Source organism: Triturus cristatus, chromosome 4_1 (genome assembly GCF_964204655.1).
Source record: "Triturus cristatus chromosome 4_1, aTriCri1.1, whole genome shotgun sequence".
In the NCBI taxonomy this organism is placed as follows: Eukaryota; Metazoa; Chordata; class Amphibia; order Caudata; family Salamandridae; genus Triturus; species Triturus cristatus.
In genome coordinates this window covers 41891240-41914872 of record NC_140585.1, presented here as the reverse complement: position 1 = coordinate 41914872, position 23633 = coordinate 41891240, and the positions used below count along the sequence as shown (strand labels likewise).

At 45.5% G+C, this 23633-nt stretch overlaps 1 long non-coding RNA gene across 1 annotated transcript; it reads right to left on the bottom strand.

Moving 5' to 3' along the window:
- Window positions 1-241: 241 nt before the first annotated feature.
- On the bottom strand, window positions 242-5270 carry LOC146839416 (uncharacterized). Its single transcript, XR_014980682.1, has 3 exons — window positions 5177-5270; window positions 627-691; window positions 242-289 (listed from the first exon to the last, which is right to left on the bottom strand). It is a non-coding gene; the product is annotated as an uncharacterized LOC146839416 (long non-coding RNA).
- Between the last annotated feature and the right edge of the window lie 18363 nt (window positions 5271-23633).

Here is a 23633-nt window from a genome sequence, read left to right as displayed (position 1 = left end):
AGAAAGAGAAAGAGAGAAAAAGTGAGAGAGAGAGATGAAGAGAGAGAGAAAGAGAGAGAGAGAGGAAGAGAGAGAGAAAGAGTGTGAGAGAGAGAAACAGAAAGAGAAAGAGAGAAAGAGAGAGAGAGAGAAGAAGAGCGAGAGAAAGAGTGTGAGAGAGAGAAAGGAAGAGATGGAGAGGGAGAGGGAGTTCCGACACTGCAGATAAAACCCTCACAGCTCACCTTTCCGCCACTGGTGTGTCTCCAACCACGTGCCGGGACATACTGCAGCCCTCAAGCTCACTCATCTGAAACATAGTATAGAATCAGTAATGGCAGAGTACATACAACTGCACACGCCTTCATCGCTGTCCCGCCCCTGCGCACCCAGGCTGCTGCACACCATCCACTCCCACTGTCCAGAAGTGTCTGCCCGCCCCTGCGCACCCAGGCTGCTGCAACCCATCCACTCCTGCCACCCAGAGGTGCCTGCCTGCCCCTGCGCACCAAGGCTCCTGCACACCATCCACTCCCACCACCCAGAGGTGTCTGCCCGCCCCTGCGCACCCAGGCTGCTGCACACCATCCACTCCCACTGCTCAGAGGTGACTGTCCGCCCCTGCGCACCCAGGCCTCACTGCTCACCTTTTCGCCACCGGTGTGTCTCCAGCCACGTGCCGGGACATACTGCAGCCCTCAAGCTCACTAATCTGAAACATAGTATAGAATCAGTAATGGCAGAGTACATATGACTGCACACGCCTTCATCGCTGTCCCGCCCTTGCGCACACAGACTGCTGCACACCATCCACTCCCACTGCCCAGAGGTGTCTGCCCGTCCCTGCGCACCCAGGCCTCACTGCTCACCTTTCGCCACCTGCGTGTAGAAAAGAGGGCCCACCACATGCCGCTGCAAGCCTGGGGCCCGGGGCCCGCGGACTGGGCACCCTCCACATCATGCAGCCCCGCTCCACAGGCCACCAGGTCTCACATTTGGTGCTGCATCTTGATTTTGCCATGGCAGAAGACATACCAGTGCACCCACCATCATCGCAGGTTGCACACCCGCTACCCTTGCGGTGCCACTAACTCTGTGACCAGAGAGGCCACGCCACGTGGTGGTAAGCCGCTGCTGTCCGATGCCTCAGGCCTACACTGCGGTCCAGCAGGGCACACAAAAGCTGAGCTGTCCGGACCGCTGGGACGGGGCATCATCGCAAGCTGCACACCAGCTCAGCACTTACGGTGCCCCTACCTCAGTGCACCGAAAGTCACCATCCCGTGGCGGTGTGCCTTTGCTGGCTGCAGTGCATCTGGTGTCACCAAGTCTGAAATTGAAATGGCGCAAAGCATGTGCGCCCGGTCCTTTTTATTGGCAGGGTGACGTGTCCTGTAACGCCTGTGCTTGATGGGTGTGGTGTGGGTGTAAACCAGCCGTGAGGGAGTGGCTGTGCATACTGACAACTAGACCTGTGATCAGCAGATCACTACAATGAAAACGTGGGTCATGTAGCTTTGTCGTCCCTCCCTGTAAGCGTAAGCGGAGTGGGCTGGCCTGGCTTATGCCAGTCCTGCGTGAGGCTGTGAAGAATGACTCAGGAGCTCTGGACGTGGTTCCGTACTGGGCTGTATGAGGAATCAACTGATGCGGGTGTCCCTGTTGTAGTGCTGCCCACACCCGGGCCGCAAGCGCCAAAGTGTCACCCTGTGACCCAAGTCCCACAAAATGGCCAACATGGAAGGTAGGGGAATCACTGACCCTACATTCATCAATACATTCCCACATGAAAGATCGTGGACATGACACATCTGTGTGGATATAAATCTTTATTGCACATTCAGTGGAGTGTTGCAGCTTTAGCAATACAGGGCCATGCAAAGCCCAAATTTCAGTTTTTGGCACATGGAGGGCAGCCAATTAGAGGCAAGCTCGTGCTCGGGGTTAGGCTACGCCAACAAATGTACTTATCCAATCACTCCGCAAATCCCCAAGCAATTATAAATTCACTATACAATCTCCATGCAGTACTCTAATGACCCAGTCTATACACATGTATTATACAATGACCCAGACAAAGTTACATAACCAAAGTCTTCTCCACTGCCAGAGGTAACATGGTTGCGTGCGCTGTCCACAGCACAATGTAATGTGGTAGGGTCCAGGGGCATCATGCATACATAATGAACACACGGACACAGGTAGATAGATAGTGGAAATGGGTACGGGCACGCTCGGACCCTTTTTATTACCAGGGTCACATGTTCAGTGACATCTGTGCTGGATGCGTGTGGGGTGAGTGTAAGCCAGCCCTCAGGGAATGGTTGGTGCTGGCAACAAGTACAACAGTAATCATCTGATCACACACAGCGATTCAATCATAAAGGGTCCATGACTTTTGCTGCACTAAGGTAGGGGCACCAGATCTGAAATCATACACAAAGGATTCTATCATAAAGGGTCCATGAGTTGTGGTGCACTGAGGTAGGGGCATCAGAAGAATTCAGCGTGTGCGCAGTCTGCGATGATGCGTGGTGCGGGAGGGCTGCACTGGGAGCAATGTCTCTTGACTACTGGTCTGCGTCATCTGCAATCGCGACTCAATCTGAATTGTGAGCCCTGCTATCCGCAGTGTAGATGGAAGGCAGTAGTCAGCGCAGACATCGAGGAATGCTTTTTGTGACTTCCTCTTGACAAAATCTGAGGACATAGAGTACAATTCTCTCTGCAATTAACAAATCATGTCTCAATGTAAATGGTGAGCTCTGCTGACCGCAGTGTAGGTGTATAGAACAAAAGATGAAATATGTATGGACTACATTGTCGAAATGTGTAGGTTTCAGGGACATTATAGTTAGTTGCCTACTGGACTCTGAAATTAATGAATCAACACTCAATTTTTATTGTGAGCTCTGCTGACCGCAGTGTAGGCCGGAGGCAGCGGTCAGCAAGGGCCCACAGGTACGTGACGTTGACTTGAGCTGCACAAGAGTTAGTGGTACCTGAAGCACTCAGCGTGTGCGCAGCCAGTGATGATGCGTGGTCCGGCACGCCGCACTGGAAGCAATGTCTGTTGCCTACTGGACTATGTCATCTGCAATTGCGACTCTATCTGATTTGTCAGCCATGCTGACCGCAGTGTACGCCAGAGGCAGCAGTCAGCAAGGGCCCACAGGCACGTGGCACTGAGTTCAGGTGCACAGTTAGTGGCACCTGAAGCACTCAGCATGTGCACAGCTAGCGATGATGCGTGGTCCGGCCGACCGCACTGGGAGTAATGTCTGTTGCCTACTGGACTCTGCAATTAATGAATCAAGACTCAATTTGAGGTGTGAGCCATGCTGTGCGCAGTGTAGGCCGGAGACAGCGGTCAGCAAAGGCCCACAGCCACGTGGCATTGAGTTCGGCTGCACAGTTAGTGGTACTAGAAGCATTCAGCGTGTGCGCAGCCTGCGATGATGCGTGGTCCAGGCAGGCCGTACTGGTAGCAATGTCTTTTGTCTAATGAATTCTGCCTTAATAAGGCAACGTGGCGATGACTTGTGGTGCACAGAGTTAGTGGTACCTGAAGCACTGAGCATGTGCGCAGCCTGCGATGATGCGTGGTCTGGGCAGGCCGCAGAAGGAGCAATGTCTCTTGCCTACTGGACTGCGTCATCTGTAATCGCAACTCAATCTGAATTGTGAGCCCTGCTGTCCGCTGTGTACATTGAAGGCAGTAATCTGTACAGACATAACTCTGCGGTGCTCTGCCGCTTTGTTCGTAGGGGGCCTGTGTCAAGGATGCCCGCGGTCACGGCGGCAGCCTCGTGGCAGGGTGAGGGCCGCCGCTCTGGCAGATGCGTTGGCCTTCACAGAAGTGAACCACGCCCAGAGCCCCGACCTATTTATTCACACTTCTACGCTGGAGTGGCATACGTTGGACCAGCCCACTATGCTTCCGGTTCCGCTTACAGGGGGGGGGGACACAGCTACATGACCAAGAGCTTTCCCACTGCCTGAGGTAACATGGATGCGTGCACTGTCCACAGCACTACAAGCACGAGCAGTATATGTAAACATGGAGAGGTCTGTGCTCTGCATAGTGATGTCTGTCCAGCACATTACCGCTACACTTGGGATTGTGTGCATTGTTATTGATGGGTGACTTGCATCCTTCACACATACTTCGTTCCCACGTCTACCAACATTCAGCTATTGTGTGGCTGAGAGGCCATGCCATTTTGGGAAGGTTCGCTGTTCTGCTCTGCGCTGCCTCGGGGGTGGTGGCGGTGGGTGTTGTGGCCTTCTTGGGTGTCGGAGCTGCATGATCAGTAGCTCTGTGGAGATTTCTTTCTTCTATTGCAGAACTCAGTGATGTCATAGAATGACATCACTGAGTAGTTCTGAGAAAGACAGTCAGTTGAAGAAGCTGGAGGTTGCTGTACACTTATGAAGATGTACCTATGAATAAATGCTTCGTATCTAATAACCACTGTTTGTGTGGTTACTACAATTTATGGCGACGAGATTCTGCGCAGGGGGCAGATTACTGAGTGACCTCCAACCCTGGAAAAGCAGCCCACCGAGGAGTTCTGCTAATGATCTTTGAATTTGAGAACTGTGAGTAATTTCACAGTTTTTTTGTTTGTTTGCCCTATTGAAAAGGAGCAAGTTGCTTTTGGTAAGGCTACTGATTTCATTTACAAGCGGTGCTGTGAACCTGCGTGGCTTTTAAAGAGGAAGTTACTTGCTTTGCTGCTGGAAACTAAGTGTGGAAGTTTTCCTTTTGTGTAACTTGTAACATGAATCCATTTTGACTCAAATTCAGTGACTGCTGTCATTTTTGAGCCTTTATTTATCAAGTCAAATTTTAAATAAAACGAGAGAGCGACATTCCTGCATGAGACTGTGAAAGACTGCGCTTTGAAAATAAACAAAGCCAAGCGCGTGTGAAGTCAAGCGCGAGGGAGAGATCGGCATTGAAGAAAAGTTGTTAACTAAGCCGAGCACGTGTGAAGCCAAGCGCGAGGAATTAACATCAAAGGAAAGCTCTGCTTCGAAAATAAACAAAGTCAAGCGCGAGGGAGGAAACAATTTTGTAGCAAGGCAAAGTCTCCAAAGAGCAAACTAATGCATGCGGTCCGCATGAGTCCCTGAATGCATTATGAATGCTTTGAAAGCTGTGAAAAGAGGAAGTGAAAATTAAAACACAAACCTTTACTTTTCTCACCAGTGCGATCATGATTGTCTGTGACCAGTTTATTGAAGATTATCTGTCCTAACGTCTGATGTGAATACATGCAGCTACGTATTTTCTTAAGCTATGAACATAGAAAGAGGACTGTTATCTACATTGGCAAAGTGAAACTACTGCACTACAACTAATCCTTACACAAAGAAAGTAAAGAGACTTGTTACTACAGTTATTTTAGATAATTATTTTAGATAGTTGTTTTAAATAATTATTTTAGATTGTTATTTTATTTTATTGTTATAACTTATTTTTTTAGTTAGTTGTGGTAGTTTGTTGTTTAATCTTTTTTTTATTGCAGATATATCAGATCAAAGCATGGCTGCTCCGCCTTCATTCTTACCTCTTCCTGGGGAACCAAGTATTCCTTGGAAAAGATGGAAGAACATTTTTAGCACTTATATGCTAGCGATTGGTGGTGATAAATATGGGCCGTAAAGGAGACAAGCAATTTTGTTACATCATTTAGGGACAGAGGGAAGACGATATGATGATCTTCCCAAAGTTTCTTTGGGAATTGGTAATGGCCAACCTGCAAATGTATATGACATGTTGCAAATGCTGGAAAAACATTTTACACCTAAGCTCAGTGTGGTTTTTGAGAGACACAATTTTTTTTGTCGAGTACAAGCACATGACGATGATATTATGACTTCTGTAGCGGCATTGCGTGGTTTGGCAGTAACATGTGAGTTTCAAGGCTTAATGAAATCCTTAATTCGTGACCAAATTGTGAGATGTACCAGAGACAAGAAGGTCAAAGAAAGACTTTTGTCCTTTAATCCTACATTAGAAGAAGCTGTGCAGATTTCCAGGAGCTTAGAACATACTGCTGTTTGGATGAAGGAGATTGACATGGGAAAATGAAATATAAAGTCTTCAGAAAAAGAGATTGTTGCCCTGGATGTGCAAGAGGTTGGATTGAAAAATGTTACTAAAACAGAAGTTCCATGTGCATCCAATTAAAAAAATGTGCCTAATGTAATTGTAAAAAGAAAAATTACATGTTATAGGTGCGGTTGTCCTGGGCACATTGCCTCCAGTTTTGTGTGAGGGGCTAGGAACATGACATGCAGGTGATGGAGCAGGTAAAGCAAAATTTTGTATACCTCCTCTATTTTGCATGAAAATATTAATAACATAACCTACTTATATTATAATTTGACTAAACGTATGCTGTGTTATATTAATCAACTATTTGCACCTTTATTAAACACCAATTACACGTGGGACTTATTGCTATTTGCATGGCAGAATAACTCTAATAACTAAATTATGTACGCATATTAATAAGAGTACGTGTGGTAATTGGATATCGCAAGATTTATGTTGCTTTTGTGATGTTTGCGTTCTCGTTTTGGACCGAAAGGGTGAGTTTTATTGCTTTAAATGTCGCTAAAAGCTAGTAAAATACTAATACATAAAGGGATTAGTGAGGGTTTAACATTAGAATCTTCATTTCTTTGTATTAATTACTCTTTTGTGTTTGTTTCGCCTAGGTTGGCATTTGGGCCTACCAAAACATGGCGTCCAAAATGGAGTTCAGAAGTGGCCACCGTCTCGTGAGCGCGATGCCTACTGCGCAGACTCGGATGGCTCCGTAGACCTCCAGGCAACCTCAAGGCACAGTGTTCCTGGTCAAGGATAGGAACATGGAGGACTGCCAAAGTTTAGTCAGTAAAATCTGGTCCAAATGAACAATTAGGACATACAAGCAAAACTTTACATTGTTGCATAAGGACAACATGGACAGAGGAAGTGAACCAGCAAAATCCATGAGAACCTAGACTGACGTGAACATAAGACGATATTAAAAGATTCATCAAATCAACCAATCATCTGCTTTATTAGCCTAAGAATGTATCATGTTATCCCGAATTTTATTATAAAAAGGGTAGTAGAATAGGGAGGGGCTGGCATTCTGCGGTTTTCGATGACTGCACGTCCCTATTGACCCCACAGGCGATGACAGATGCTTGCACGATTTCTGGTCCTTTGGAGATCTTTGGGACTGTAACGTGCTGAGCAAAGAACTTTCGGACTTTGAGCTTTGGCCTGCTTTATTGGGACAATTAACGGCTAAATTCGGTTATGCAGAGCCAAATGAATTAGGAAAAATCCAGATAGCAAGAATAGGTAAATATAAATGTCATGCGATTTGTGCTGATTGAACAAAAAATTCTAAACTTTGATTGACCAAAATGCTAATATTAATTGCAAACAATATTTAGATAAATAATTGAATAACAGAAATTACGAGTTTGTGGTTTTTCAATAAGAGATTAGAGGATTCCGAGGCTTAAATGTGTTTTAACTGGTTCTAAATCACCATCAACCAGTCCAAATAATTGGTCCGTCTACCAAGTGGTGGAGTGCCTTGATGTTTAAGGTTTGGATCCTATAGGGGGTGATGCTAATTAGGCCTGGGCGAAGCACTACGCTACGCTCGCGTAGTTTGCGAAGTTCGCGCTACTTCGCACTACGCGAACTGCACGTAGCACAGTGCGAACACGCGTAGCGTAGTGTTGCGTAGTGCTGCGGTCATTTTTTGCTTGCTCGCGGTCCTCAACGTCAAGTTGGCGACCGCGAGCAAGCAAAATGACATCCCGGCGAGACTTTTTCCTTGTTCGCGATCAGCAACTGCAAGTTGGCGATCGCGAGCATGTAAAATAAACCTCCCGGCGAGATTCCCAACGCGAGGAGGTCAGGTTTCTCATTGCGAGTGGTCGCGTATGCTCGCGACCGCTCGCGATGAGAAACTACCAGTTCGCGTTGAGAAAGCTGAAGCTCGAGTAAAAATCTACTCGAGCAGCAGAAAACTACAGCTCGCACTGTGCAAGATGCCATTTTCAATGATTGCACAGTGCCGGTTGCTTGTCCGCACTGTGCAATCATTGAAAACAACATCTTGCACAGTGCGAACATGTTACTACGCAGTTCGCGAAGTGCTACGTGTAGCTCGCGTAGTGCGAACTTCACTTTGCGTAGCTTCGCGAAGTGCTACTTCGCGAACTACGCCCACCCTTATTGCTAATGTATATTCTGTAAAATAACTTTTCTTCCCTATAGGTAATAAGGTACGTCCCCCCACATGTCCTCGCTTAATTGTCATCATCCCTCCTGTGTGCAGTCTCGTGAGTGGAGACATGTGAGTGTTGGTGTTATGGGCCCCACCAATGACTGCGTGTGTGAATGAGCTAGTGTGACGTCGGGTCTGCGACGCAGGAAGGATAAGTTGTAAAAATGTTACCTTTTTTTTTTCCCCCGGTTTCGCGAGCTGGATCAGTTTTTCTGGTAGCATAATGATGGTTATTATTGGCTAGTTTGGTGATTATTGCTTATTGATTCCCAATTTTTGAATATTGATTATTGATTGCGGATGTTTGGATGAGTATTGATTTATGTACTAACATTCTATGTTGAGTCGCGTTGCGTTTTATGTTGTTTTTGAAGTCTTCTGGGATGTAGGAAGTTGGATGGCCTGTGGCAAGTGAAGTCACATGGTGAATTGTTTGTTGCCCTGTAGGTACACGGGGAAAACGTGTGATGATTGGAGTTGCACGATGCATTGTCTGGGTTCGATTTGGTAACATCGCCGTGTGTTATCGGTAGGGACATTTCTGTGTGAAAGTGGTGTATGGGTAGCGAAGGCCACCTGTGAAATTTTGGTCTTAAGTAACAAGAGTCCATGTGAACTCTGATTACGCTTATCACTGGAAAGGTAATAGGTGTTCCCTAAGCTTGTAAGAAGGATAAAGTAGAGGGAAGTGCTACTTTATTAACAAATGTAATAATTCTGTAGTAGGGCAGAGGTAAGCGCTGCTCTCGGGAAAGGCAGGATTCTGTGTGAATTAACCATATTTTCCGTATGAAAGTGTGTAAATGAAATAGCATTCGACTTAATTGCGAAACTCTGGTCTTATTTCTCAGGAGCAGTGCGTCTCCAACAGGTATCTTATTTCCAGAGAAACGGTTGGTTAATGCTTGTTAGAAGGGTAAGGTAGAGGGAAGTGCTACTTTATCGGCGAATGTAATGATTCCTTAGTAGGGCAGAGGTAAGCGCTGCTCTCGGGAAAGATGGAATTCTTGTGAAACAGGTCAAGACTATCTCTTTTGTTAGCGAAGCAGACAATGGTGGCGTTTTTATGTTGTTACTAACAGATGTTGAGTATAAGAGAATGTAAGAAAGGTTTGCCACTAAATTTTGTAAAGAAGGGGTCAGCAGAAGCAGGAGTAACGAGAAAAGCTGACGTCAGAAAAGACCGCGCTGGGATTGGCCAGTCAGTAAGAGACGTAGACGCTCCTGATTGGTGCGGTAGTGTACGCCGCGCTAGGAGTGGAGAATTACAGGGTGACGTAGACACTCCGGATTGGTGCATTGGTGTGAGTCGTGCTGGAATTGGAGAATTGCAAAGGTGACATAGACGCTCCGGATTGGTGGATTAGTGTGAGTCGCGCTACGATTGGATAAAGACAACAGAATAGTCGTAGGAGAAATCTAGGGATACTGAGAAGAGAAAATGATGTATTACGATCCACCAGAAAAAGAGAAAAAGTCCTGGTTCGGAAAGATCAAGAACTTATTTAAAAAGGATAAACCGATTGTGACTAGAGAGGGACAGTTGCTTCCTTCACCGAAATCACCCGCATCCTTTGTGGTTGCGAAATATGGCTATCATACATGTATTTGGTTAGACAATTGGGCAAAGTATACAAAAGATTATGGAGTTTTAGCATTTCCGGAACATGGTTCCTTCAATTTAGCAGTATTGAGGAATTTAAGAGAAAGAATGATGAGATTAGAACCGAGACCTAGACCTACTCAGTTTGAAGCATTGACAGAATGGGAAGATGAGATGTATGGCTGAGAACGACAGCGGAGTGGAGGAAAGTACAAATATATGTTTGGTAGACCGTGTGGACAAGAGAATCATGATGACAGAATGAGCAGATGGCGTAGTGCAAATATGGCTGATGGTATGTTCCCTATGAGAAGTGCTGAAGAGACTAGTAGTAGAAAATGTACAGAAAAGAGAAATAATACAGGATCAGAAGGTTATAAGTATGGTGTGCATGAGTCAAAGGATGATGTACTTGAGTACATGTTTTATAAAAATCCACCTCCTTACCAACCAAATTCCACATTGTTGGCACCAAGTGCTGCAGTAAAAGAATCACCACAAAATATAAAGTTTGAGTCCATGCCACCTGAGGTAGGAAGAAATAATCCCTTTAGAGAAACAGAAAATACACAACCTGGTAAAATGACAAATGAAATTTCAGCTGAATTAGCCAGAACTACTTTAGAGTTAACTGAAAAGATTAGGGAATTGACTAAAAACATGGAAGCTGTAACTGTTCCTGTAACAATAGGACCCATAATGCTTATTTTTGATAAGCAAAAGGATAGTGAGTATTGTCTGACGATTCCTTATAACAGTAATAAGCAAATCGAAATGGAAAGAAGAGGTTCAAGAGAAAATCCATGGGGACAGGTGGTAGGAACATCTAGACTAAGTACTCCTAAACATTTGACAGTAAATCAGAGTCTATCGAATAGAGCAATATTGACGACAGAATCAGTACCAGGGTCACCAAAAAGTTTAGAACAAACACGAAATGAAACGATTTCTGTAGGTCCTACTTCTGATGAATTAAGTGAATGGTTAAGGAGTTTACAACAAAAAAATGCTGAACCTCGACCTTTAGATGTGTCTAAATTAAAAATAGTTTTAGAAGAATTAATAGTAGGAACTATTCCCACAGAAAAATTAAAAGCATATCAGGATGAAGAACTAATGTTTCTCTGCAAAAGTATAACATGGAGAGCAAGAAATGTACATGAAAGATTGGAAGAAGTAGCAAGTGAAATGGGTATCGACTTTGAAAAAATAAAATCATTACAGAAACCATACAGAGTAGACTTTGCTGAAAAGGACATTGAAAATTTGAATACAGCAGGAAGAATAACTCAGATTAAAGATCTAATTGTTTTACTGAGAAAATGGGGCGATGTAGACAAATGGAAAAGTAGGTGGTTTTGAAAACAAGACGATGCAACAGACAAAACGTTTGCAGCTTTCCCCATAAGAGAAAAAGAAAAGGTGGTAACTGAATGTCCCATGAGAGAGATTCCAGGCGGAGGCTATGTGCATGTCCCCTGGACCAGACAAGACATTTTATCATTCACCAATGACTTTCCTTGCTTGCGCGAGAAGCTGGTTGAATGGTACAGGCAGGTAGACATGTTTGTAAAATGATCAAAAGTACTATGGATTGATTTGAACAGTTTATTTGACATAATTGTGCCTGCAGACTTATGGGCAGAATGAAAAATTACAATAGGTTGGCCTACTCAAGAATACCCTAGGGATCCAAAAACAGGTGCTCCTGATCCAGAAGTAATGAGAAAATATGAACAGGTAGTTACCTTCCTGAAAAATAAAGTTCCTCCTAAATAAACTGATTGGGTAAAAATTGGTAGAACTCATCAAGAAGTAAAAGAATCTGTACATGCCTACTATGAGAGATTGTTGTTGGCTTTTAAACAATACAGTGGTGATGAAAATTTGAGTGAGAAGGATTTGAGTCATTTTGTATATCGATTTGTTTATGGGTTGCGTCCTAAAGTAAGTGAAATGATTAAACAGCATACAGTGGATTGGCAAAATAAAAAGATAGATGAAGTACTGAGACATGCAAAATATTTTAGTGATGAGATTGAAGTCAAGCAGCGTAAATTAAAAGAAAAGGCCATGTGAGCTCAAGTAAAAGTGGCAGAGAGACAGGAAGCCCAACTGATTGAACAAGCAAATGGTACGAGCATGAAACAGAAACCCAACATTGGGAAAGGGAAAGGATAGATTAGTATAGAAGAAGTCAAAAAGAAGTGGCCATGTCATAATTGCGGAAGAATAGGGCATTGGAGAACGGAGTGTAAATTTCCCCCAAGTGCTAATGGCGATAATGCATCATTGAATCCACAGGTGCAGAATGAGGTGAGTTGTCAACCGCAGCGAGAGCAGCAAGTTGTTGCCCAACAGTGTCAGGTGCCAAAACCGCCTTTTCCACAGAGCGTAAATCCTCAGAAATACAGTAATGAGACAGGATTCTACAACGAAGAACAGGTAACTAAGCTGGCGCGTGCTAGTGCGGTTTCTCAGTATTGGCTACAACGCTATGAGAGTGAGTCAGAAGAAATTTATTGACGGTACCGAGGGGAGGAAGAAGAGTGCGTACTTGGCGCAACTCTAGAAGCAGACCAGACAGGAAAGGTAAATGACAAAAACCTTACTTTCCTAGTAGATACTGGTGCTACTCGTTCAACTGTTAGGTCAGCTGATGTCAAAAATCTTCCTCTCTCGGATGAAACAATCCAGGTAGTTGGAGTATTCAACAGACAGATAAAAACATATCTCACTGAACCAGTTAAGGTTAAAATAGGCACATTTTCTGGAATGCACCGTTTTGTCGTGTGCGATTTAAGCCCTGTAAATTTGTTAGGGAGAGACTTGCTGTGCAAAATGGACTGCACAATATTCTGTACTCCTGATGGTATAGCTTTTGAGACTCCTGATGAGGATGTACTGTACAAAATGACAATAGCTAATATGGAACCTGAAATTACCGAGGAATTTGCTGTATTTGACCCTGAGGAATTGCCACAAGAATTGAAGAAAACAGTAAAAACGGAGGTATGGGGAACATCAATTTGTGGATCAAATAACTTTAGATCATCCTGGAAATCCCAAAAATCCGTATTCAGAAACCTGTTGGATAAATAAAAACAATGGTCAAGCATTAGTATGGTCACAAACATAATCTGGTACAATGTATTGCACTTGGACAAACTGGAATGCTTACAGGTATGATCAATCCTGCACAAAATGACCGTAACAGAAGCTTGTGCGGTTGTAACCTTCGTAGGAAAGAAGAGGAAAGTTACAACTACACAAACTTCTGTTATGGTCTAATTATGCAGGATTTATCACACCTGTAAGCATCAGAGTTCGTTTCAGCTTGATACACCTGCATGTTCACTTTACCTACACTGTGCAGAAATAGCTGGAGACCAAGCAAGGGAACCACACTATAGCAGCCTTCCTGCACGTGTTGGGAGCAACTGACTGCACACATGTACTACTTGTACAACACCGCACAAAATCACCGCAACAGAAACCACACGCATTCCAACAATGTGCAGGCAAAACTGGACCACCAGGGCCTCTACACAAATGTCGTTGCAAACTTCTCAGGCAGTGTGCATGATTCCTACATCTTTTTCAAGCATCCCAGCCCTGGTCTCCAGACTAGTCTGACACCCAGCGATGACTGCCCGACCCTGTGCACCCAGACCTCAATGCTCACCTGCTGCTACTGGCGTGTGTCCTAGAGGGCCCACTACGTGCCAGAGCAACCTCCTCAGCCGTCGCTGGATTCCGTAGCACAGTCTGTATAGCCAGCTGCCTTTGGCGTACACACGGTCCAGCCCAGCTCACGATTCAAATCGGGACTTGATTGCCAGGATAGTGTATCGAGGCCACGCATCATTGCAGGCTGTACACCCGCTCAGCTCTGGTGGCACTAACACAGTGCAGCTCAAGTCATTGCCAAGTGGTGGGTGGCCCGTGTCGGCCAAAATGCCTTGGCTGCCACCAACTCTGTGCAGCTCAAGTTATCGTCACTTGGCAGAAAGCCAGTGTACGGCATAGTGCTTTGGCTGCCACCAACTATGTGCACCTCAAGTCATCGTGACGTTGCGGGAGGCCCATGTTGGTCAAACTGCCTCGGCTGCCACCTAACATAATAAGCACACGGATACACCCAGATAGAGAGTGGAAATGGGGTCGAGCATGTGCGCCCGGCCCTTTTTATTGGTAGGTTCACATGTCCTGTGACGCCTCTGCTGCATGGGTGTGGTGTGGGTTTAAAGCTGCCGTGATGGAGAGGCTGTGGCATGCTGACAACTAGACCTGTGATCAGATCACTACAGGGATGACCTGGTACATGTAGCGTCGTAGTTCCCTCCCTGTAAGCGTAAGCGGAGTGTGCTGGCTGAAACGCGCATCGTTCACAACATTACCAATATGGCGGTTTGAATCCGCACACCCACCAATATAGCTACACGATGGGTGAGCGATTCCACTTTTTTCTCCCCCCCAAAAAATAGATATATTAATATTTAAGAAAACATAAGACATTATATTATTTTATTAACAAACAAAACAAATTATAAAAACTATTTTTTAGATATTAAAGATACAAAATATCACCCCAAAAATTCTAAATTACTGAAAAAAACATAGGTTTAATGGACATTATAATTCGAAATTAGCATTTAAAAAACCTTTGAAATTCACTGAAAAAACCATAGGTTTCAGGCACGTTATAGTTAGAAATTAGCATTTTAAAAAACTTAGAAATTCACTGAAATAAACATAGGTTTCAGGCACGTTATAGTTTGTTGGACATTTCACCCGTACAAAACCAGAGAAATTCCCCCGTTATAGTTAGTTCAGCTAACTATAACTCGCACCCCTGCAATACACTGCTGATGACATCACATATTACATCCTTCATGACATGGTCAGTGACATCACTGATGACATCACTGATGACGTCTCAAATGACATCACTGATGACATCACTAATGACATCATACACGTGAAAATCTGATGCTCCTCCTTACACTCTAATATAAGATTTGATACACCCACTGTAAAATACAGACTAACATTTTCGAAACAATCAACACACCAATACTAGTTACTACATACGCACTCACTGATTCCTAGGTTTCCAAACATATCCACTAATTCACCCATACAATCATTCATACATGCAGTGACTTATCAATACAACACTATCATAAGCACTCATACACGTATAAAGACACTCACACACCACCACTCATCCAGAGTTACCCACACACCTAGTCAGTCATGCAAAGAATCAACCACACTTCCATTAACTGACCTAAACAGTTATATACACACCACATCACTTATTCAAACAGAAACTAATGCATACTTACTCTCTTCTACAATCACTGATACAAGTACACACTTATCCATACAGCCACTCTCACAATCACTGACTCTCACATATAGTCATTGATATACTTCAACTTTCACATACACTGCCTTTTACATACATAGTTACTTGGACATGTACCATTGAGACATCCATTCACTCACCAACACACTCATACGCACACTCACACATCTATGCACAAACTCACACAACACACAAACACTCAGGCACCGATACAGATACTCACGCAACCAATAAATAACCCATAAAGACACTCATGTAGCTACTCACCAACCCATGCAGCTGCTTACACAACAACAGGCAGACTGATACAGACATTCACACAGTTTAGTCACTAACGCATGCATTCAGTAAGACACAATTAATCACTCCCTTATACATTCAGCCACACACCTATTGAATCCTCCACCCAGACACTTATACACCCAGTCATTCTTCAATACAACTTGGCACATATATATATATATATATAGTATATATATATATATATATATATATATATATATATATATATATATATATATATATTACCTACTGGCGGTCGCCAGTAGGTAGTTATAGTTAGGACCACGTTTCCATAGGAAAACCTCAACATTCTATTTTGAATAACTTTGGCGCCGGTCGACGAATCCTTGCGAATTTCTCAAAATAGGTGGGGCGCTACGCTCCGCTCCTACCCTGAAAGTCTCGGGGGGATTCGTCAAGCGGGGGCTGAGATAAAAGGGGGGTCCCAAAACGCGTTTTTCCCATGCATTTTTCCATAGGACCTTTAGAACGAGCTACAGCCCGAACGGCTGAACAGAATTACTAGAAATTTGGCAGAGAGGTAGTCCCTAGGTCAAGGAAGTGCCTTTTGTAGGTTTGGTGTAAATCTGTTCAGTAGATTCTGAGAAAATAGCCTTTAAATCAATATATATATCTGAGCCCGCTTACGGTACGCTTACGGTACGCTTACCGTAAGCGTACGGTGGCGTGCGCGAGCGCGATTCTGATTGGCTCTTAGATCTTAGTAAACATTCGAATCGGCCGAAACCAGGAAGCGGCGTCCGCCATTTTGTCTCTCGCACTGAATGTTGTTTATCAAACCTGATGGCCAAAAACATGTTACGGGGCTGTTTTGACAACTCCCTCCCACATAGTCATGTTGAGGGAGCCCCCAAACATCCCCCAAGAGCAAAAAAGGTTTTATTTTTTTTTCGGCAATTTCGCCGATTACGCTTACCGTACGCTTACCGTAAGCGTACGGTCAAAAATAAAAAAAATAAAAAAAATCCACACTTTCTCCACCCCGTGTGCAAATGGTGGCCGCAGGCCACCATTTGTGCATGACTTATTAGAGGACAGAAATTCCCCAAAAAAATTCAACAGATTACAGATCACAAGGAAGCGCATAATATGTCCTCCATGTGCGCAAGGTGCGCGAAGCGCATCGTGCGTACATGGCCCATCTAGCGTAACGTGGGCACGGCACTAACTGCGTAAAGTGGGTGCGCGGTGCGCGAAGCGCACCGCGTGCTTACTGTGCGCGCACGGTGCGCGAAGCGCACCGTGCGCGCACGGAACGAACTGCGTTAAGTGGGCGCGCACGCCATGAATGGCGTAAAGTAACTTAGCATTTAAAAAACCGTACAAATTCACTGAAAAAACCATAGGTTTCACACACGTTATAGTTAGGAATTAGCATTTAAAAAACCTTGCAAATTCACTGAAAAAACCATAGGTTTCACACATGTTATAGTTAGCGGAAATTTTACTGATAAAAAACCAATGAAATTGCCCCGTTATAGTTAGTGCTGGCAACTATAACTCACGCGACCGCAATCTTCTGCTGATGACATATGTGTCTTTATGAAAAAAAAATATTTGTAATATATGTATAGCTAAAAATGTATGGAAGAAGACATGGGCAAATAAGTGTCTAAATACAGTATTAGCATCAGCAGAGGATTGCGGTCGCGTGAGTTATAGTTGCCAGCACTAACTATAACGGGGCAATTTCATTGGTTTTTTATCAGTAAAATTTCCGCTAACTATAACATGTGTGAAACCTATGGTTTTTTCAGTGAATATATATATATATATATATATATATATATATATATATATATATATATATATATATATATATTCACTGAAAAAACTATAGGTTTCAGGCCTGACATAGTTAGGAATTAGCATTTAAAAAACCTTAGAAATTCACTGAAAAAACTATAGGTAGCTGTAGCTAGCTGGACATTTCACTCGAACAAAACCATTGAAATTCCTCCAAAATAGTTAGTTGTACTAACTACATCTCGCGCGCCTGCAATCCACTGCTGATGATGTCACATATTACATCATTCATGACATGGTCAGTGACATCACTGATGACATCTCAAATGACATCACTGATGACATCACTGATGACATCATCCAGTGAATGTGGTTTGGTTCGTTATTTAAATATGTATTATATATCTAGCAATTTGCATTGAAGAATGAGTGGATATATAAATATAAATATCTGGATGGAGGATTTAGTAGCAGTGTGATTGACTGTTTACTTGACTAATTTATAGTGTCTCACTAAATATATTGGATAGTGACTCAACTGTGTGAATATCTGTATCACGTTGTCAGTTGTTGGGTAAACTGCTGCACTAGTTGGTTACTAGCTACGTGAAAGTCTATATTATTTATTGATTAGTTAACTGAGTATTTGTATGGGAGAGTGAATGTGTGTGTGGTTCGGTGGGGGGTGTGTGACTGCCCAAAGATGTGTGAATAGTTGATTCAGTAGGTATAAGAAGTTAAAACTACATGTTATAACAATTGTTTGTGTGAGTGAATATCTTTATGGGTGTGGCAATGAGCAAATATATGTCTCAATGGTACATGTCCAACAAACTAGGAAAATAAAAGCCAGTATATGTGTCAGTTGTTGTATATAAATAAGTATACATAAGACTCAGTGATTGTATGAGTGACTGTATGGATAATTGTATACTTGTAATAGTGTTTTTATAACACACTAAGTATGAGTTATTATCTATATGAATAGATGAAGTGGTGTTTTTATAAGTGTATAGCTAAGTAAAAGTAAGTATGATCCATTGTTTGCATAAGTGAGTAGGATGACTTCATAAGTGATTAGGATGTGTGCTGGTGTGTAATGTCGATATAGGTGTATAAGTATATTTGATAGTGTTCTATTGATCATTGACAGCATGTATGAGTGAATCTATAGGTAAGTGATTACATGTGTGTATAGATCTAGGAATCACTGAGTGGGTGTTTAGAAACTTGTATTGGTGTGTCAATGGTTTTAAATCTGGCACTCTGTATTTTACAGTGAGTGTTGAAAGGTTATACTAGTGTATGATGAGGTGTATCTGATTGTCACGTGGATGATGTCATCAGTGATGTCATTTGAGATGTCATCAGTGATGTCACTGACCATGTCATGAATGATGTAATATGTGACATCATCAGCAGTGGATTGCGGGGGCGAGCAAGATGTAGTTAGTACAACTAACTATATCGGAGGAATTTCAATGGTTTTGTTCTAGTGAAATGTCCAGCTAGCTACACCCCTAAAACCTATTGTTTTTTCAGTGAATTTCTAAGGTTTCTTAAATGCTAATTCCTAACTATATCAGGTCTGAAACCTATGGTTTTTTTCAGTAAATTTCACAGGTTTTTTAAATGCTAATTTCTAACTATATCAGGCCTGAAACCTATGGTTTTTTCAGTGAATTTCAAAGGTTTTTTAAATGCTAATTCCTAACTATATCAGGCCTGAAACCTCTGTTTTTTTCAGTGAATTTCAAAGGTTTTGTAAATGACCATTTTTTTCTTTTTTTTTTTTTTAAACTTTATTCTGTTAAGTCAGGGACACAGCTATTCAGCCGACAACCCGGGGGTACGGCAGCTTTTAGAAACACAACAAAAGCGAGCGTCCACATTTGACTGACAGGAGAATCAAAAGGTTCTGTTTTAAATAAACACACACCCAAACCCAAACACAAGCAAGGCGATAAGTACTTAAAGCACAAAAGGGGGTTCCCATCAGGGGGGGGCGAGCCCCATTTCGTCCATCAGACACAGATCTCTAGTAGGGGAAAGGAGGGGAAGGCAGAGACTCAAGAAGGCAAACACATACCAGCGAAGACTACAAAGCCGGAAAGAATGCTAAGGGGAGAGCTGCTCCTCAGGCGGGTCGGGGTCTGGGGGCAGGCATATGCCCCCTCTATACTGGTTCCACCGCCCCCACACGGCGTGCCATTTCCGGGGGCGCCCTCGAGCACAGTATACTGTCTTCTCCCTAAACATGCACCAATCCATGTTTTCCATCCACGCTGTCAATGTAGGGGGCCCAGCAGAGCCCCACAGGCGAGCGATGTCACACTTAGCTACCATGTTCCCTAGGGTCACCCACTGAGTCTGTGCCGCGTCGTGGTCAGTAGGACCCCAAACATTCAGGAGGCAACACCGCGCCTCCGGCTGCATGACGATGCCCGTCACCTCCCCCATCACATCGTGGATTCGCTTCCAGAACTCCATGATCGCACCGCATTCCCAAATAATATGTAGGAAGGTGCCCACCATACCACAGCCTCTCTTACATAAGCCCTCCTCAGAGAAACCCATACGGACCAGCCTAGGCCCTGTCACGTAAACTCTATGGAGGATTTTAAGCTGCACCAGCCGCAGGCGCGCAGGGATCGCGACCTCTTTGGGAGAGGAGACTGCATACTGCCAATCCTCATCATCTAATTCGAGGCCATCCCTAGTCCATTGATCGCGCAACCCTAGAAGAAGATCCGCCCGAACATTAATTAATTTCTTATAGATGAGAGAGATCGTACTCTCCGGCATATGGCCATCCAGAATACGGTCCTCCAACGGAGAGGACACAGGCACCGTCTCCCCCTCTACAAGGACTGACCGCAAGGCGTGACACACTTGAGCGTATCGGAAGAACTCCGTGCTCCCTAGCTCATATTCCTTCTGCAGCTCCTCAAATGACTTCACCCTACCCTTAACCACAAGGTCTCCAACCCTGGATATACCGATTAGGTCCCATTTCTCAAACCCTTTTGTATGCCAAAGCTTTCCCAGAATATCGGAGTCAAACAACGGGGTGGCGAGGGTAAGCTTCCCCTTCCAGCCCAGTGAATCTGTCGCCACCTTCCACACGTGCACGGCCACCCTAGTGGGCCCTGAGTACAGCGCTCTGTGGTAATTACCCCCGCGCAGCAGCCACCGGTCCATAGCATAGCCGGGGCTCAGCGCCGGACCATAGACACCATGATTAATCGCGCTCAACTGAGTGGCCCAATAATAACGTCGAATGTCTGGAAGCGCGATACCCCCGTCGTACCACGGAAGCGTCAACTTAGCAATCGCTATGCGCGGTCGCCCTTCCCACAGTAGCGCGCGCTGGAGGCTTTCGACCTCTCGGAAGTAACTGGCCGGGACCAATTCAAGGGTATTCTGCAAGGCATAGAGGAAACGGGGAAGGGGCATCATTTTGAACAGAGCGGCGCGACCAAGGAGGGATAACGGCAACCGCCGCCAGCTCGCCACGTCCCGCCGCAAACGTGCCAAGGGAGGGAGCAAGTTTTTCTCGTATCGTAAAGCGGGGTCAGTGGAAATATAGATACCTAAGTACAAAAAGCCCTGCCGGGCGATCTGGATCGAGCAGTTTCACGGGACAGGCGGGACATCACCACACAGGGAATACAAGTATGACTTCCCCCAGTTAATAACAAGACCAGAGTTCCTACCGAACGAAGTCAAGACGTCACAAACCACTATGAGAGATTTCTTAGGCGAGGTGAGGTATAACAGAATATCGTCGGCGTAAAGCGAAATACGGTCCTCGTGGTCGGGTGACCATCGAATCCCACTTTTATCCGGGTGCCAGCGTATCCACGCCGCTAGCGGTTCAAGAGCAAGGGCGAACAACAACGGCGACAGGGGACAGCCCTGCCGGGTGCCCCTCCCGAGCTCGAACGGTGTCGACGCCCGCCCATTCACCACTACGCTAGCAAGGGGCCCCTCATAAAGCAACCGCACCCAGCCTACAAAGCCAGGCCCGAAGCCGAACTTGGCTAGCACAGCCCACAAGTATGCCCACTCCACCGTGTCGAAAGCCATCGTGGCATCGAGAGCCGCCACAATGGCCGGCTCTCGCATCGTGCCCGTCCTAGCAATCACTCCATGAAGGCGTCTGAGATTCAGTGCAGTGTTACAGTGCGGGATAAAGCCCGACTGGTCCGGGTGGATCAAATCTCCAAGCACCCGGACCAGGCGGTTGGCAAGGATCTTGGCAAGGATTTTCGGCTCAGCGTTGAGAAGTGATATCGGCCGATAGGAACCACACTTATCCCGGGGCTTACCGTCTTTATGTATTACCACAATCGTAGCCAGCCGTTGATCGAGCGGAAGAAACCCATTCTCCCGCGCCTCCACGAACATGGCGCGTAGGTGAGGAGCCAACTTATCCGGACGGAGCTTATACAACTCAATCGGCAACCCATTTGGGCCCGAGGCCTTACCCGGGCGCAACGCACGGATAGCACACGCCACTTCGTCAACAGTTATATCTCCATCGAGGTCATCCCTATCTATGACAGAAAGGCAGGGCAGAGCAATATCACGCAGAAGGTCGCACGAGTCCTCAGTCGGCCTATCCGAAACCGAGGTGTACACCGTACGAAAATAGTCCGAGAAACACTGGACTATACCATCGGGGTCAGTGACAACCTCTCCCCCATCCATGGACAACTCCGGCACCACTCGATTAACACGCTCTTTTTTATCCAACCACGCCAACAGTTTCCCGGCCTTATCACCAACATCGTACAATCGACCCTGCTGCTCCCTACTGAGGGTCTTGGCAGCGTTCGTCACCAGATCCCTGTATTCCAATTGCTTCAAGCTCAAATTATGCAGTGTAGCCGCCGCAACCTCCTCCTCCAAGGCCACGTCTAAGGCCGCAATCTCGTCCTCAACTTGTGTCACCTCGGCGTCTCTCCGCCGCTTGGCGGCCACTACCAAGGAGAGGGCCTCCCCTCTCAATACGGTCTTAAACGCTTCCCACAAGGACACCACCGATTCAACTGAACCCTGATTATCCTTAAAGTAGTGATCAACTGCCTTCAGCAACGCACTGCGCAACTTGGGGTCACGAAAGTACCAGGGGTTAATGGGAGCCACCCTGCCCCCCGCTACCCGGCCAATATCCAGACGGGCCCACACCGGCGAGTGATCGGAGATACCCCGTGCCATGTGCCTAGCCTCAGATACCAGTGAGGCGTGTGCAGCCAGGGCGAGTAAGTAATCAATCCGGGAGAGACTGCCATGGGCCCCGGAGTGGAAGTTATATTGTCTTTGGGTAGGGTGTCGTAGCCTCCAACAGTCTACCAGGCCAAAAGTATCTATAAAGTCGGGAAGCCACTTCTGAGCCCCCCCGGTGTCCCTGGGCGGGTACCTATCGAACAATCCAGATCCAACCGCATTGAAGTCCCCACCCACCACCAGCATCCCTTCAGGGAGTTCCAACAAGGCCTTGCCCAGATCAGCAAACGTGGAGGCCTGCAAGGCAGGAGGGACATAAACAGAAACCAATACCAACGTTCTGCCCTCCCACCTCCCCGCCACAGCCACAAAGCGCCCCCTATCATCAGCAATGGTGGAGTCAACCTCGAATGGTAGGGAAGCTCTAACAAGTATGCCCGCACCCCTGGAGCCCGAGGAGAACCCCGAGTGAGCAACGAATTTATAACCCTTTCTATTAAGTGCATAACACGTGTTCCCTATAAGGTGGGTCTCCTGCAGGAGGACCACATCTGGTGAGGTCCGTTTCAAGAATTGTAGTACTATCCCCCGTTTTATACGATCCCCTAAGCCATTAACATTCCAGCTAATTATGTTTAAGCCCCTACCCCCCATCCCCGAACATGAAGAGACCTCCACCCCCCCGGAGAACCACAATCGGACAATACAGACAACAATTACTACGCCTTGCAAGAAAAAAAAACCCCAACAACAACCCCAACATCCCAAATCCCCCCCCCTCCCTGCACCCCTGCATCAGCTTGCGAAGCCCCCCCAACTTGCAGTGTGCCTGTCGCCCTACTAAAAACAAATCCACAAAAAGTACCCCAAGGGAGGAAAGAGCTCCTATCTTCCCCCCGCTGCCCTCCCATTACTGCAGTAGGGTGCTAGTCACTGTCTGAGATTGAGTCAAAACAGACCGACACCGGGGGTGTCACTCCTGTCCATCCCGGTCGCCTTCCGCTCCAACCACATGGTCCCCGCCGGGCTGTCGCCGAGGGAGCGCATCCAACCAGTCCCCTGCCATGTCCGGCGATTCGAAAAA